We start from the raw sequence: 14239 nt of genomic DNA, 5'->3' as shown, positions 1-14239 counted from the left end.
TACTTCAACAACTTGCCTTGTGTTGTGTGCTTTTCACTTAAAGAGAGACATTCTTGTGTGGCAATCTAGCCAGGTCTCTGTGTGAAGAATGTGTGTATCAGTGGGATTATCTGATAAAATAAGGGACAGATTGAAAAGGGGATGCAGTGTGATCATCTTAACATCACACAGAAATTCAGTCTGCATTTCTGTCCTGTGGTAATGATCATAATAAACGTGCAACACAAAAGCAGAATTACAGTGTGATGCAGAGCTCATCACACCGCACACCCCTTTTCCATAGATATGCTAATATTACCTATATTGTATACAATTATTCATAGTATATAATATAGCCCTCTCCAGGCAGTTTTGTAATCAGGGTTATCAGGAGGACACACTGGATGCTATGATAGAAGGTTCATTATGTCGGTGAGCAAATGCATGTCTGATCTAATGAGGGTTCGGTCGCACACACCATCCGTCACCCAGGTGAGGAACAGAGCGAGCGGTCGCTCTCTCTCTCTCTCTCTCCGGCCGCTCGCGTCCCTGTCGCCTTCCATCTCACACCAGCCACACCGAGCTGAGCCGCATTCCAGATGAGCACAATCAGTTTTATTTGTGATACGAGCGGGGAGGCGCAAAATTACCCCAAATGTATCCTCTTACCTGCAAAATGAACGCACCTGCGAACCGCAGCTGAAATGGTGGGGGCGTCGGTGTTGTAAGTATTACAGAGGTATAAATTATACAAAAATGGGGGGAAGTATGCCTTGTTGGATATGAAAAACATACATGGGAATACATATTTCATGCACGCATTTTTGGAAACAGTGGGAGCTGGGGAGGAGGGCTGGGGGGGGGGTTTCATGTGTTCTGCTCGTGTGGTCATCCACACGCCTGTCATTCAGCACTGAAAGGCTGTCAGGGGACCTTTGGTAAATCACGGCTGTCATGGCAACCGAATTGGGAGGGGTAGTGGTGGGGAGATTGACACATACAGAGGGTGTGGGGAGAAAGCAGAGGTGTCTGACGGGGGGGGGGGGGGGGGGGGTCAGTGACGTCACCCCTGTTTCCATGCCACCCCGCGTGGGACACCCCCTGAGGCAGGGAGAGGAGAGTGGAATTCCTCAGCTGTGTGGAGGGAGGCTCTGGAAAACAAAATAACCTACAAATTAATTAACTCTCTCTTTCTCTCTCTCACTCTGTCTCTCTCTCTCTCTTTTTCTCTTTCTTTCTGGCATGATAAACAGCCAGCGTTTCACATTCTGGGTGGGGTATGAGTCACCAGAAGAAGAGGAGAGAGACTGACAGACAGAGAGAGATAGCAATAGGGAGAGAGAATATGCACCCCACTCATCCTTTCTCTGGATGTCCCCCCCTCCCTCTCTCCCTCTTATTTTCCCCCTCCCCTTCCCCCTCGGTTCAATAAGCCTGCGTCAAAACACGCAGCTTGCCTTAATCCCACACAGACGTGAGCTCTTTGTGTGTGTGTGTGTGTGTGTGTGTGTGGATGTGGGTGCATCTGTGTGTGTGTGTGAGCGTGTGGGTGTGAGTGCATCTGTGTGTGTGTGAATGCGTGTGTGTGTGTGTTTGTGTGTGTGTGTGTGGATCTGGGTGCATCTGTGTGTGTGTGAGCGTGTGGGTGTGTGTGCATCTGTGTGTGTGTGAATGCGTGTGTGTGTGTGTTTGTGGGGGGGGGGGGTAATGGTGGGGGTGAGCAGTTAGGGGCAGAAATATACTCAAATGTACTTATTACACAAACACAAAATACCTCCCAGATAAATGCACCTATGAGCTATAGTCAAAATGGAGGAGGTTTCAGTTGCTTTGCAGGTGGCATATAAACCAGGCATGAATCATCAAACTAAAAAAGCAATGTGTATTAAACATGAAACATGTACAGGCAAATGCGTATTTCAGATATGTGTGCTTGTAATGCTGGCCATCCCTAGGCATCCGTGTCAACAGTGATGGACAGACACAGGATGTAATTCTTATTCAGCTACATGTCTGCCCCCTCCCTGTGGTGGGGCTATGATCAGTGTATGTGTTGCGTGTGTGTGCGCGTGTGTATGTGTGTGCATGCATGCATCTGTGTGTATGTGTGTGTGTGTGTGTGTGTGTGTGTTTTACCAGCTGTACCCAATTCACAAAAATAAACATAATTCCATGTTTAACCAGTTCATTGCAAACACACAGTGAAACAAAACACAATGTAATTCTGTATTTTAACATTAAATATATGTAGCCTATATCTACAATTTAAAGAGTTAAATTAAATGTTTTCAGAATCTTTTGGCACCATAAACCAACTTTTTTTTTTGCAAAGCAATAAACCCCAATATACCACATGCTGTAAAAAAGTAAAAATTGTACCATTTTAAAAAAATTTGACCATCATAAGGGTATGTGCTCTTTCAAGCTGCACGCATCATGTCAAAGTGACCCGTGATTCAACATCCCTGGAGTACTGAACATCTATGGAAGTCTGTTCATTTCAGCTGTTCACACTGACTGCATGACTCAGTGGCTGATGCAATTCGATTTGGCAGAAGATGGAGGAAGTGAAAAAAGTGAGTAGAAGAGTTGCCCTAGTTCATTTAAGATTTATCTCCTGGTCAAATTTGAAATTCTTGCCATTTTATGACAGGGGTCCCCAGCTGTGGTCTTGGAGATCCGCAGGGCCTTCTTGTTGTTTTCACATTAAAATCGACAGCCAGTTCAGGCCCAAGAAACCAAGTGAGGTAACTGTGTAATCAGCTGCCTTAATCAATGAAGTTATGAATAACAATGGGAACCAGCAGACCCTGCAGCTCTCCAAGACCAGGGCAGTAGACCCCCTGCTTCATAACATGGATTGGGCCTGATAATGAGCCGTTTGTCCCATTATTGTGCCAATCTATAGTGGTTATCAGCACTGATGCCTTTGTGGTTAAATTAGCTGTTCATATGAGAATTCGTTGAGTATTTCAAAGGGAGATTCTTCTCTGAGAACAGGGGAACTTCTACTGCTTTCTCACAAGATGATTCAATTATTGACCGGAGTTATTCAGCACGGAACCTCTGTCTCAAGTGGTGCTGGAAAAGGCCCCCAACCTTAATAATATGTTAATAAGTTACCATACTTGTTACTGTGTGGATGCCCTAACGGGATATGAACACACACAGGTACAGCCTTCCACATAGACAAAGTCCATTTAGGAACATGGAAAATTCTGTCTCTTACTAAAGCCTGCTTTATTTCTTTATGCCCCCCCTTGTGTCAATGACTGCACAGCCCCTGTGAGGAGGATACACCACTAGCGTAGCTACCTAGTTGTTGCACAGATAAATTAGCTAGTAGTTTCCGTTTCTACCTGCCCCAAATTGTTACTAAATAATTGTTATTAAAAACAGTTACTTAATCACAAAAAATGAAAAAAAAAAACTTAAAATGAATGATAAATCTCACAGTTATTATGATGAGTCTAGTGATGGCGAAGCAAGTAGCCATGTTGACATTTGAGGTTTGCGTGTATTCAGCTATTACAGTGACATAGGCACTTTCATAGCTAGATATCTGTTACTACATGTCACTACTGTTTACATTAATAGGTTATTATTAGTAGTTGATCCAATATCTAATATCTAATCCTATACATCTCATTTCTAAACCTATACAGCATCTGAGGATACCTGATATTAAATAATAAGAAAATATTATCGCATAGCCTTTCAGTCTTTTTATGCACTTCATATCACAGGTATACTTTCCAGTATATTCAGGCAAGTATAAATTTGGTTTGGACAAGTAGATTTCTTTCCAACTTGCCTCACTCGGGCAAGTTTGAAAAACCACAAATGTTGAAAAGGGAAGAAAACTCTGGAAAGATCAGAGGAGTTGGCCCTTTCGCTGGAAGTGATACCGTGAGGGATGAAGTTGAGGGTTTTCTGGCTGCGCTGCTGCTTCTCTGAGAGCGCTGGCCTTTCCTGCGAAGCTCAGCCCAGTGTTTAAGGGCAGCTTTCGCGCTACGCCAACGGAATTTCAAAAACCGCCAACAGCACGAGCCGCGGAGGCGGCGGGTGTGAGTAATGCCTTTTCTGTATTAGTCACATGTGCACCCCCTTTTTCTCCACGCTGGATCTGCGTGTCCTCGGACATCTTCTCTTGGTGGGCCAGGTTCGTCGCGCATGCAGGTGCCAGACAGGGGAGAATGTTTGAACAACGACGGGTCTGAGTAACGGAAAAAAAGTTCCGAAGAACGGAGGTGTGGTAGATTATTTATAATCCTGCAGCTGAAGCGTGTTGAAGACTGCGGTAATTGTTCTCGCGTGAATCATGCATGATTTCTCAGCGGTGGACATCTTAGGGCTCAAAACATTTAGTCAGTAGTTTACACAACACACATATAGCAACGAGTCATCTTCAGTCCTGGTCCTGAATGAAATGAAATCCCGAACTGGAATTGCTGAGGAGCCCTGCCGTAGATGCTGTAGCTCCCACCGTGGGCTACTCCGGGTCACTTTGGCCTGTAGCCTTGTGCTGTTTGACTTCTGCCTGATGGAACAGTTGGTCTTTAATGCTGTAGGTTGTGTGAAGGTGGGGCTGGGGGGGGGGGGGGTACGTATGAGGTTCGGCCATTTTTATGATGGATTCAGATCTCCTCTGCTGCGCATCGCCCCCTCCCCCCTACTTGGGGAGGTGATGCTCTCTGCCCAAACACGCTGATGTCATATCTTGCATCCCTCCTTTCATTCATTTCACTCAAACCCTTCACACGCCTCTTCTTTCTGACTACTGATCAGCCAGGTGGGATGTCTAACATGTTGCATTCACCTGTCTATATTTATGAAGATCAGGTAAAGGAAGGAACACTGAAAAACTGTTTCATTGGATAACCCTGAAATTAACACAAAATTCAAATTACCCATAAAAATTTTCAATTTAGGAAACCTAAAAAATATATATGTGTAACAAATTGAATAAAAATTTTTAGGTTCATTCAGTGAAATATTATTTTCAGTGAAGGAAGTATGGATGCAGCTGCGGTGTTACTCACACCATGTTCATTCAGTAAACTGCCTGCTTTGACTAAGGAAATTAGGTGTGAGGTCAGGCCTTGAGGGGTGGGGCAGGAGGACGGGACCATCTGGCCCGCCCCTCAGCTGACATTCATTCAAGGCCTGATCTCACACCTAATTTGCTTAATCAAAGCAGGGAGCTTCCACCTGACGCCCAGAGTACTGGCCTGGATTATCCCTATCCAATGGGAATTAAGGGACAGATGGAGCAGGGGAGGAAGTGATGTCATTGCCATGTGAGCGCCTGCTAACCCCAGACACAAGAGGCCAAATGGACTCAGCTCCTCTGAGACACGTGGAGGCCTCAGTCCCAGACCACGACCCCCACAGCTAGATTTTAAACTGCTTTGGCCACACACACACACACACACACACACATTCTATACGTGTGTGTATATAGATGTATGTGCCTGTGAGAAGGAGTGGTGTGTGTGTGTGTGTGTGTGTGTGTGTGTGTGTGTGAATGTATCTGGTAGCACAGACCCTCATTAGCTCTAATCCTTTCTGTAAACCGATTTGGAGCTGCTCGATAGGCACGTATTAGCCTGTCTGCCCACTTCTCAGAAGCTTTTTACCAGGTTTCCACTTCTGGGCTTCCTGGCTTTCTGTGTCTCTGACAACCTCCTGTTTACCAATAAACGGATCAAAATGCTAAAGTCTCATGTAGGGTTCATGTTTACAGACCCAGGGAATCCAGTTTTTTGTTGGTTTTTTTTGTTACAGAAACCCTGAAATGTGTTGAAAAGTCAAACATGCTTTACGTCTTGTAAATAAAAAGAAACAGTTATAATTTGCTAATTATTTTCAATATTGTGTATTTCACAATAGCCAAGGTCTGCTGTTATTTTTTTCCCAGAAAAATCCTTGTTTCTTCTCATGATTCAGAAAAGGTTTTGCAAATTATACAGTATAGTAAATACATTCTAAATGCATGATAATTATACCAAATTATACATTGAATTATAACTTCTCCAAGTAAGACTTGCACATCACCAGCGAATGGGGTGAGCATGGAAATTCATGATGTATCATATTGCATCTCACAAACCACATTTACTTACATATTTAGGTCATGTGTTATTTCTTCCTAACTAGCTCATAACTCCTGGACTAGGTAGGTACCCAGTGACATCACTCAGTCCAGGTGGGCAGTTAGTGACATCACACAGCCCAGGATTGTCGTTACCTTATTACCAAGCAACAAATCAATGCATTATTGCAGTAGCTACATCTCATGAAAATATGCTATCACTGTTTTAGGGAACTAGGGCTGAATCGGAACAAGAAAGTGACCAGGATAACTCAGGTAACATTTAAACCCTGAAAAGTGCCAAACTCTCAGTGCTGTATAGGTATGGGGCATGCCACCCTGCCTAGGCTTAACATAACTGCCATCCCAATATTCCAGTGGAAGCTTAAAAATTGAGTTCCATTTTCTGAAGTTTGAATAACTGCAAAAAGTGAAGTAACACAAACATAACATAAATACAAGCCTAGAAACGTGCTATAAGCTGTGCTGTCCTCACAATCCTCACATCCAGTACAGTCACACTATCTCTTTACTCTGGTTTCTGCCTCCAGCAGACAGTCACAGAGTGTCTCTGATATGAAAAACTGTCTGTGGAGAAGATAAGAGCTTTGTGAAGAGGGCTGGATCTGTTCAGCCTGTTAGAGATTAGACTCTGCAACTGAGACAGGAACTAGAATAAAAAAATTATTCAGACAAACCAGTGAATAAGGATGAACTGGAATTCTGAAAAATCTCTGGTCTGTTGTTAGTGTGTTAATGTTGAATTGTTAGGGCAATACTGTATACTGTATACTGTAATGTATATATATACCTGTGTTCCTACCTATGTTTCTGTTTCTGACTGTGAACATGAATTTCCTCTTGAGAACAATAATTCTCTAATGTAATATAAATTAAGAAAATGTCACATCAGCACAATACTTAAACCACTGTTCTGTGCTGGAAATGTGATGTTAAAAATCTTTATGTGAATTAGACTTCCGGTGAGTGTTACCACCAGGGTTGGGGGGTTACTCCCATTTCAACTCATATAGTTCAGGAAATTAACTGAAATTCAAATTAATTAAACATTTTTGCCAGTTTCATTTACCATTATCGGAGTTTGTACATTTAAAACAGGAGTTACATAAAGGCAATATGCAATAGTCATAATGCAGTCATATTCCAATAAAGTTCCACAGATACACAGGCCCACATAGCCACAGACACACAGAGTCAGAACATATACACACCTACAGACGCACGGTCAAAACAGACCCACAGACTGGGGACCAGGGCCCTGAGAAACACACCCACAGACCGGGGACCAGGACCCTGAGAAACACACCCACAGTCTGGGGCCCAGGGCCCTGAGAAACACACAGACCCACAGACTGGGGCCCAGGGCCCTGAGAAACACACCCACAGGCCAGGGACCAGGGCCCTGAGAAACATACCCACAGTCTGGGGCCCAGGGCCCTGAGAAACACACAGACCCACAGACTGGGGCCCAGGACCCTGAGAAACACACCCACAGGCCGGGGACCAGGTTCCGGCGCTGGAGCTCCTCCTGTGTGACGGTAATGAATGGCTGCTGGCGCCCTTCAGTGGGAGAGAGGTGTGAAACAAACACTGCAGCCCTGTGAAGTCAGCAGTGTCAGGGCAGGAGTGTGTCCTTTGGCCTGAAGCCCTTCCTGTGGTAATTGAGGTGGAGAAGTGCTATGTGGTCATCTTACACACATGCGTGCACGTACACACACACAAACATATATACACACACACGCACACACACACACACACACACACATAAATGCACCACGTACGCACACACACATATACACACATACAATACATTCATACACACACACACACACGTACACACACACAAACATATATACACACACACGCACACACACACACACACACACATAAATGCACCACGTACGCACACACACATATACACACATACAATACATACATACACACACACACACACACACACACACACACACACAAACGTGCACACAGTTGGAGTCAGTTGGGGATGTTTGATCTGTGGTGCTCTTGTGTACAATAATACTAGCTTGGCTCTCAGGTCCTACAGTCAGAGGTGGATATCTGGTGTTGGAGGCGATAGTGTCACTGGTCTGGATTATCTGGGTCAGAGTGACAGTCTTTTTTATGTGGTGTGTATTTTTAGATTTTAGTTCCATGAGAAACTTCAGTCCTGTTCAATTTTATTGACACACAAAATAAGTTTTGTACCCAAGAGTGTAGTTTGGGTTCACAGTTGGAGACAAATCAATAACTGATCTGGCTGCTGATAAGTCTCCCCCCATACACAAACACACACACACACTTGCCCCTCCCTATTTTACCACCCCCTCCCCCTCATTGGTTAAGTAGGCCATCCATCTACACTGCAGCTTGCATTTACAAACAGATCCAGGGCCTCAAGGTTCACTGCTACTGGAAGTGACAGGTCAGGAAATGAGGCATCTCCAAAAACATTCCCCCCCTCCCTCCTTTTTCACTTCCAGCTGTCTCTCCCGTCACAAGCACAGAACCCAGGTTAACGGGTTCTGTGCTTAAAGGAAACTCCATGAATACCTAATTCAGATCGCACAGAACTGAAATCATATTACAAAACAATGTGTGTGCAATACTGCAGAAGTACAATACACATGTGGTAATATATGATTGACAAGGGTGGTAGTGTAATGGTTAAGGAATTGAGTTTTTTACCTCGAAGATCACGGGTTCAATTCCTAGCTGTCATAGTACCCTTAATCAAAGGACATAACCTCACTTGCTTCAGCTATATAAATGTATGTAAAAAAGAAATAATAAATAAATAAAGCAAATGTCATCTCTGTAAGTCACTGTAGGTAAGAGTGTATGCTAAGTGCTATAATGTAAAATATCAACGTAAGAAAGCCACATGTGATTTAGTAGGGAGAAGTGAGAACAGTGCTGGAATGAAGATGGATATTGCCGGTGCATCTGCTGTGACCGAATGCATTGTTTCAAAACAATGATACATTTTTATGCATATTTTCCTATCCCCTCCCTCACTAATACAGCATGTCATTACACTACTGGTTCTTACTCTCTGCATCTCTCTCTCTTTCCTCTCTGCATCTCTCTCTCTCTCTCCCTCTCCTCCTCCTCTCTCTCTGTCCATCTCTTTTCTCCTTCTCTCTCTCAGAGCAGAGCTCACTCCCCATATTTACAGCAGTGTAACATGTGACCACTGCCGGAGACTCAATCTGAACAGCACACTGTGAAATTAGACTGTGAGTCAATGGAGCACAGCTGAACCTGCCAGTACAATGAGTCAAACACGACTGCATACGGTGTGTGTGTGTGTGTGTGTGTGTGTGTGCAAGTCTACGCAATGGTAAATCCTATTGGTGTGAATGTAAATGTGAAAGGGTATTATAAATTAGGTTATTTCCTGTGTTTCTCCTGACCCACCTTAACTCCTCCCTCAATGCACCAGCGGGTCAACCAGTTTGAGAAACGTTGCACTTCAGTGTTAAAAAAAAAAAAGGTTACGTGGGCTCTCAAATATAGTGTGTTTGTCTCTCAAATATTTTCTCATTCATAATATATCCTTTCTCTTTCATTTTGGATTCTCTGACACAGATAAATACTAGGGTTTACCTGGATTTAAACACAGGGCTCTAAGGTGCCACAATTTTTGTTGTTTGAGGCATCATCCCATCCCCAAATTGTCTAATTTATTGTTCTATTGGACTGAAATTGTACTTGTATTGATATCTATATTAATAATATGATAATTATAAATCAGTCACAGGACTCTTATTATGGCAGCATATGTAAGGCATAGTGAACTACGTGGGAGTAATCATCGTATGTCAACAAACCTGCTCCTACTGATGACCAGCCGCTGGTGGGGAAAATTTGGAGCGCTGCTGGCCAAGGACCACGGCACGACCACTGTAAAGCTGCCACCAACCTTAGCAACGAAATGAGCCATAGCGCTAGCGCTTCTACCAGGCCCTAGTAGCCCGCCTGTCCCGGCGGTGGCCAGAGCTGACGTGCAGGATGGGAAAAGTAAGCTATTGCATTGCCTGAACTTCTGTATTTTTTAATTGGTCTTTGGTGAAAACGGTGCAATTGTAGGCCTACTTGGAAGTAGCTACTTTACTGTCCAACTAAGGGGATGGTGTAGGGCTATGTTTCGTTTGCCTACCGTTCGATTGCACAACATCGCATTCAAAGCTATTTACATATATAGTGGGTTCAGACTGGCCCAGTTTAGGGGACAACCAAAAAATTAGGAATAAAATCGCTAAGAATCTGCTGCAGCTGCAATTTTCCCCAGTGTTGACTCTGCACAGCGAGTTTGCTTCACTTTACCGGTCACGCACAGCATGGGAGTGTTCGTTTTCGAAGCATCGGCACAGCAATGGCACCGGTCAAAAGCAAACTGAGATCAGCCAAGCAACAGGAGAGGACTATTTGACTTTAATTCGACTGGAGTGACCTGCATCGAACGCCGAATTTGACTGACATAATTTCGGATTTCTCAGCCCAGGAAATCAGGAAGAAATGCATGAAAGGTAAGCTCCAATAAATATGCAATTTTCCAAATGTCTAGCTACTAGTATATTTATCCACACGAGCCATATTGTTAACTGCTGGATTGGGAGTTTGAGTGGTGCAACCGTTTCTGGTGTTGCTGGAATTGTATGATAACAATTTCCCGATGGTGACAGACAGTGATACATTCTAATAGTGAGACATGCCACACTTCATGTTTGTAGAGTAGCCAACCTATTCGTCTTAAAACGTATTTGAACGAATGTCTCAGCGTCGTTATCATTTGTGTGAATTGCTGTAGACTTGTATTGGCAGATGCAGTTTGTGTGCATGCAAACCTATTTGTTTGTGCAGAAATCTGTTCGGACAGGGTGTAGGCCTAGGGAATGGGAGGGACTGGTGGTAACAGAGTGGCCTATGGTTGGGTTAATCCAGTAATTCTCATATATTGCCCTATAATTCAGTCATTTTGAGTATGATAGAATCTGTCTCTGGTTTGGATGGATGGATGTGTGCAGGGTTGCCAAGAGTTTGATATTTGCTGAGATGTCCCCTGTTTCAGACTAAAATGGTTTGCCCAATATTCCCCCGAAACTGTGACCTGCAAGTGATGAATCACTATGTCTCAATCTTCAATACTAGCAAACAGCTGAAAACCAAACCTCTATATGGCAGCTACGAACAGCCTACCGTTTGGTACCCTTGTGAATAACCTATTAGATTTGGTTTTTCTGTGTGTGCGGTTAATGTGATGAAGTTGATGAACCCTCCCCCGGTTTACACATGGGTGCGGTGTCCTATATTCGTGCGAGGGGATTATAGAGACCCTGCGCGCGCGCTTCACTCCCTCTTGCTTGAGGCTTTCTCGGCTCAGATGCGGTGATGAAGGCCAGGCACAGGAAGTCTCTCCCCTCCCGGTCAGTGAGAGGAGGGGAAATGGAGGGAAGTGTGTTCTTTTGGCACCTGGCCGTCTCCTCTGTTACTGTGTGGAGGGGGAGGTGGAGATGCCTATCTTGCTTGACCCTTTAACGAGTAGGTCTTTTTGGAATGTTTTTTTTTCGTCTTCAAAATTCTGAGTCTGTGTTCTAGAACTCCACAGTTTACAATTGCCAGTAGTGATTGTTACATCAGCATTAGAATGTTCCGTTAAGAGCATTCTAATCACATTTGCAATCTTACAGGGTATCTTACAGGGTTATGTGGCTGCTGCACTTAAAGAGACTCTTGGTGGCTGTGGTACAGATGAGAGACTTCTCAAAGCAGAAAGGCTGGGTGGAGGGAAGATGGCTTGTGTTATGGCTGATAGGTCATTTTATTAAAACAAAGTTGTGGGGAAAAAAATGTGCATAGTGACCTAAAGTCAGGTTTTTATCCCATAAGAGACTGCCTGATAATATCATTAACTTTGAATTGGTTGCAGTTTAAAATGTGCATTGAGGTGTGTTATATTTCTCCTTTGTGTTGTTGTACAGTGAAGTAAAAAAAAGTATTTTTTTATGTAGGCTATGTGTAGGCTATTTGAAATAAAGAAGTATGGAAAGAAAGAAAGATGCCAGGACCCATAATTACCAGGGCCACTCTAACAGAAGAGTAGCCATCTGGTGTCATATTAATTGTTTCAGTTTTTTCTCAGAGGTAACTGCTGGTCCCTCTTGAGAGTTAGACAGCAACGCTTCTCAATTTGCTATAATTTTGTTGTCACACCAACCATCGGGTTGTTGTTTTTTTTTTTTAAACTTCATTGTTGGGGACAATCAAACTAAGGACAGCCAGAGGCTGGGGTCTCTAACTCAAATCCTGGAGGTCGGCTATGTCTGCAGGTTTTTGATGTGTTCCTGCACTTAAGTGATTAATTTAAGACATTGATTGGCTAAAGAGTCGGTGCACCTTGTTTCCAAGGCCTAAATTGTCTGCTGATTGAAAGGAAATTGCAAAAACCAAGGGAGACAGTGGCTCTTCAGGACTACCCGTAAGATTGTGCAGCCGTATCTGAAGTGGGCATATGTGCACGCGTGAAGGAGCAGAGAGGGACAAAATGGAGCAGCTTGCTGAAAGAACATAGTGGAGGACAAAATGCACTGTCTCACAACAAACTACAAAATACTTCTCAAATAAAGATAATGCTTATAAAACTACAATCATGGTGGACCTGTAGGTGCCTTTTCAGGTGGCACAGAGGCACCAAAAAAGGCAAGCAACATGTATTGCGTATGAAATGCCTATGGGAGAATACATAGCCTATTTCATAAACACTGCCCATCTGTGTGGCCTGGCCCGTCCTGGGGCGGGAGGCTGGAGGAGGATCTGAGAGTGTCCTCGTGAGCGGGAGGTGACGTTAGCTGCGTTGGCCTCGCCTCCCTGCGGGTCAAGGCCATGTTTACCCTCTTCTCAGAAGCACGGAGTCGTTCGCTCACGCTGTTTTTCACGAGGAAGTCTGATCCTGATATTTTCAGGAAAAAGAGAGTCCAACAGACAAAACAAATGATACTTTTCTACGCTGTTATCTCACTTAGTTACTTTAGCGGAGGTTGCCAAGGATAACAACTCGGCAACAGTGGCCATGTGGCAAAATCTAATCCCTCTTCTGATTGGGTAAATGTGGAAGTTCTCTGATACATTACCAGGAGTTGACCTCGCACTCAAAATTTCATATGGACGTACAGTGTCTTCAGAAAGTATTCACTCCCATGAGCGTTTCACAATTTTTCCCATTAAACTTGCTATGTCTCTCCCCTTCACAAACACAATATATTCAATTTAAGATACAGAAAGTATTTTTATTAATTAAATTATGTGGGACCTGTGAGGTGTACAGTCCTTCAGTTTTCACTAATGTTTCATAAGACGATTTATAATCTGTCCTCATCTCTTTTCAATCTTTCATGGAGATATTCTCTGCCTTATGAAGGAGCAATCTAAGGAGGTAAATTGGCTCCGCCTTGAAGTATATTGTCCCTTCGCTGACCTCTGTATGGTTCATCTCATTTGATGTCTTGCTGTATCTTCTTTGGGACATTTTCATAAATGAGTGATAAAATGGGCCATTGCCACACTCCAAGGTTTCAGGAAGCTGCAGGGGTGAAAAAGGAGGGGGGGGGGGGGAGGTTCGAGGAGGGGGTGGGGAGGGTTGGTGACCTTGACTGCGACTCGAGGCGGTGAACCAGGGGAAGTGATGAGCAGTGAAAAGCCACACATCTGGGTCTGCTGGTTTCACAGGTCCTGTGCAGTAAAAGCTCTCCGCAGACATCTGACAGGCTGTGGTGATGAGGGCCGGCACATCCTGGGGTGTGCGTTTCCCCTGGCACGGGGGTGGATATTTTGTTATTTCCTGAAAGAGAAGGGGGGCAGCTCTGCCCACAGACCCTGCCGTTGCTCAGCAACCAGGTCACCCGCACTCCGGCATGCCTACTGACCTGTACATTTCCACCTGACACAAAGAACATTCTTCAGAACAAAGCCTCTCACAGAAGCTGCTCCTTCGTTAAAAAAAATTAATGTATAAGAATGCTTTAAGTGCAGGACTTTGTGATGTCACAGGCTTATGTGACATTCCATTTCCATGTGTTACTTTAACCTTTTGAAGAGTAGGTTTCTTGGAATGCGTTTTCAAAATTCTAT

This window comes from Anguilla anguilla, chromosome 14 (assembly GCF_013347855.1).
Source record: "Anguilla anguilla isolate fAngAng1 chromosome 14, fAngAng1.pri, whole genome shotgun sequence".
Taxonomy (NCBI): domain Eukaryota; kingdom Metazoa; phylum Chordata; class Actinopteri; order Anguilliformes; family Anguillidae; genus Anguilla; species Anguilla anguilla.
The sequence above is the reverse complement of the archived record's forward strand: the minus strand, read 5'-3'. Positions refer to the sequence as shown.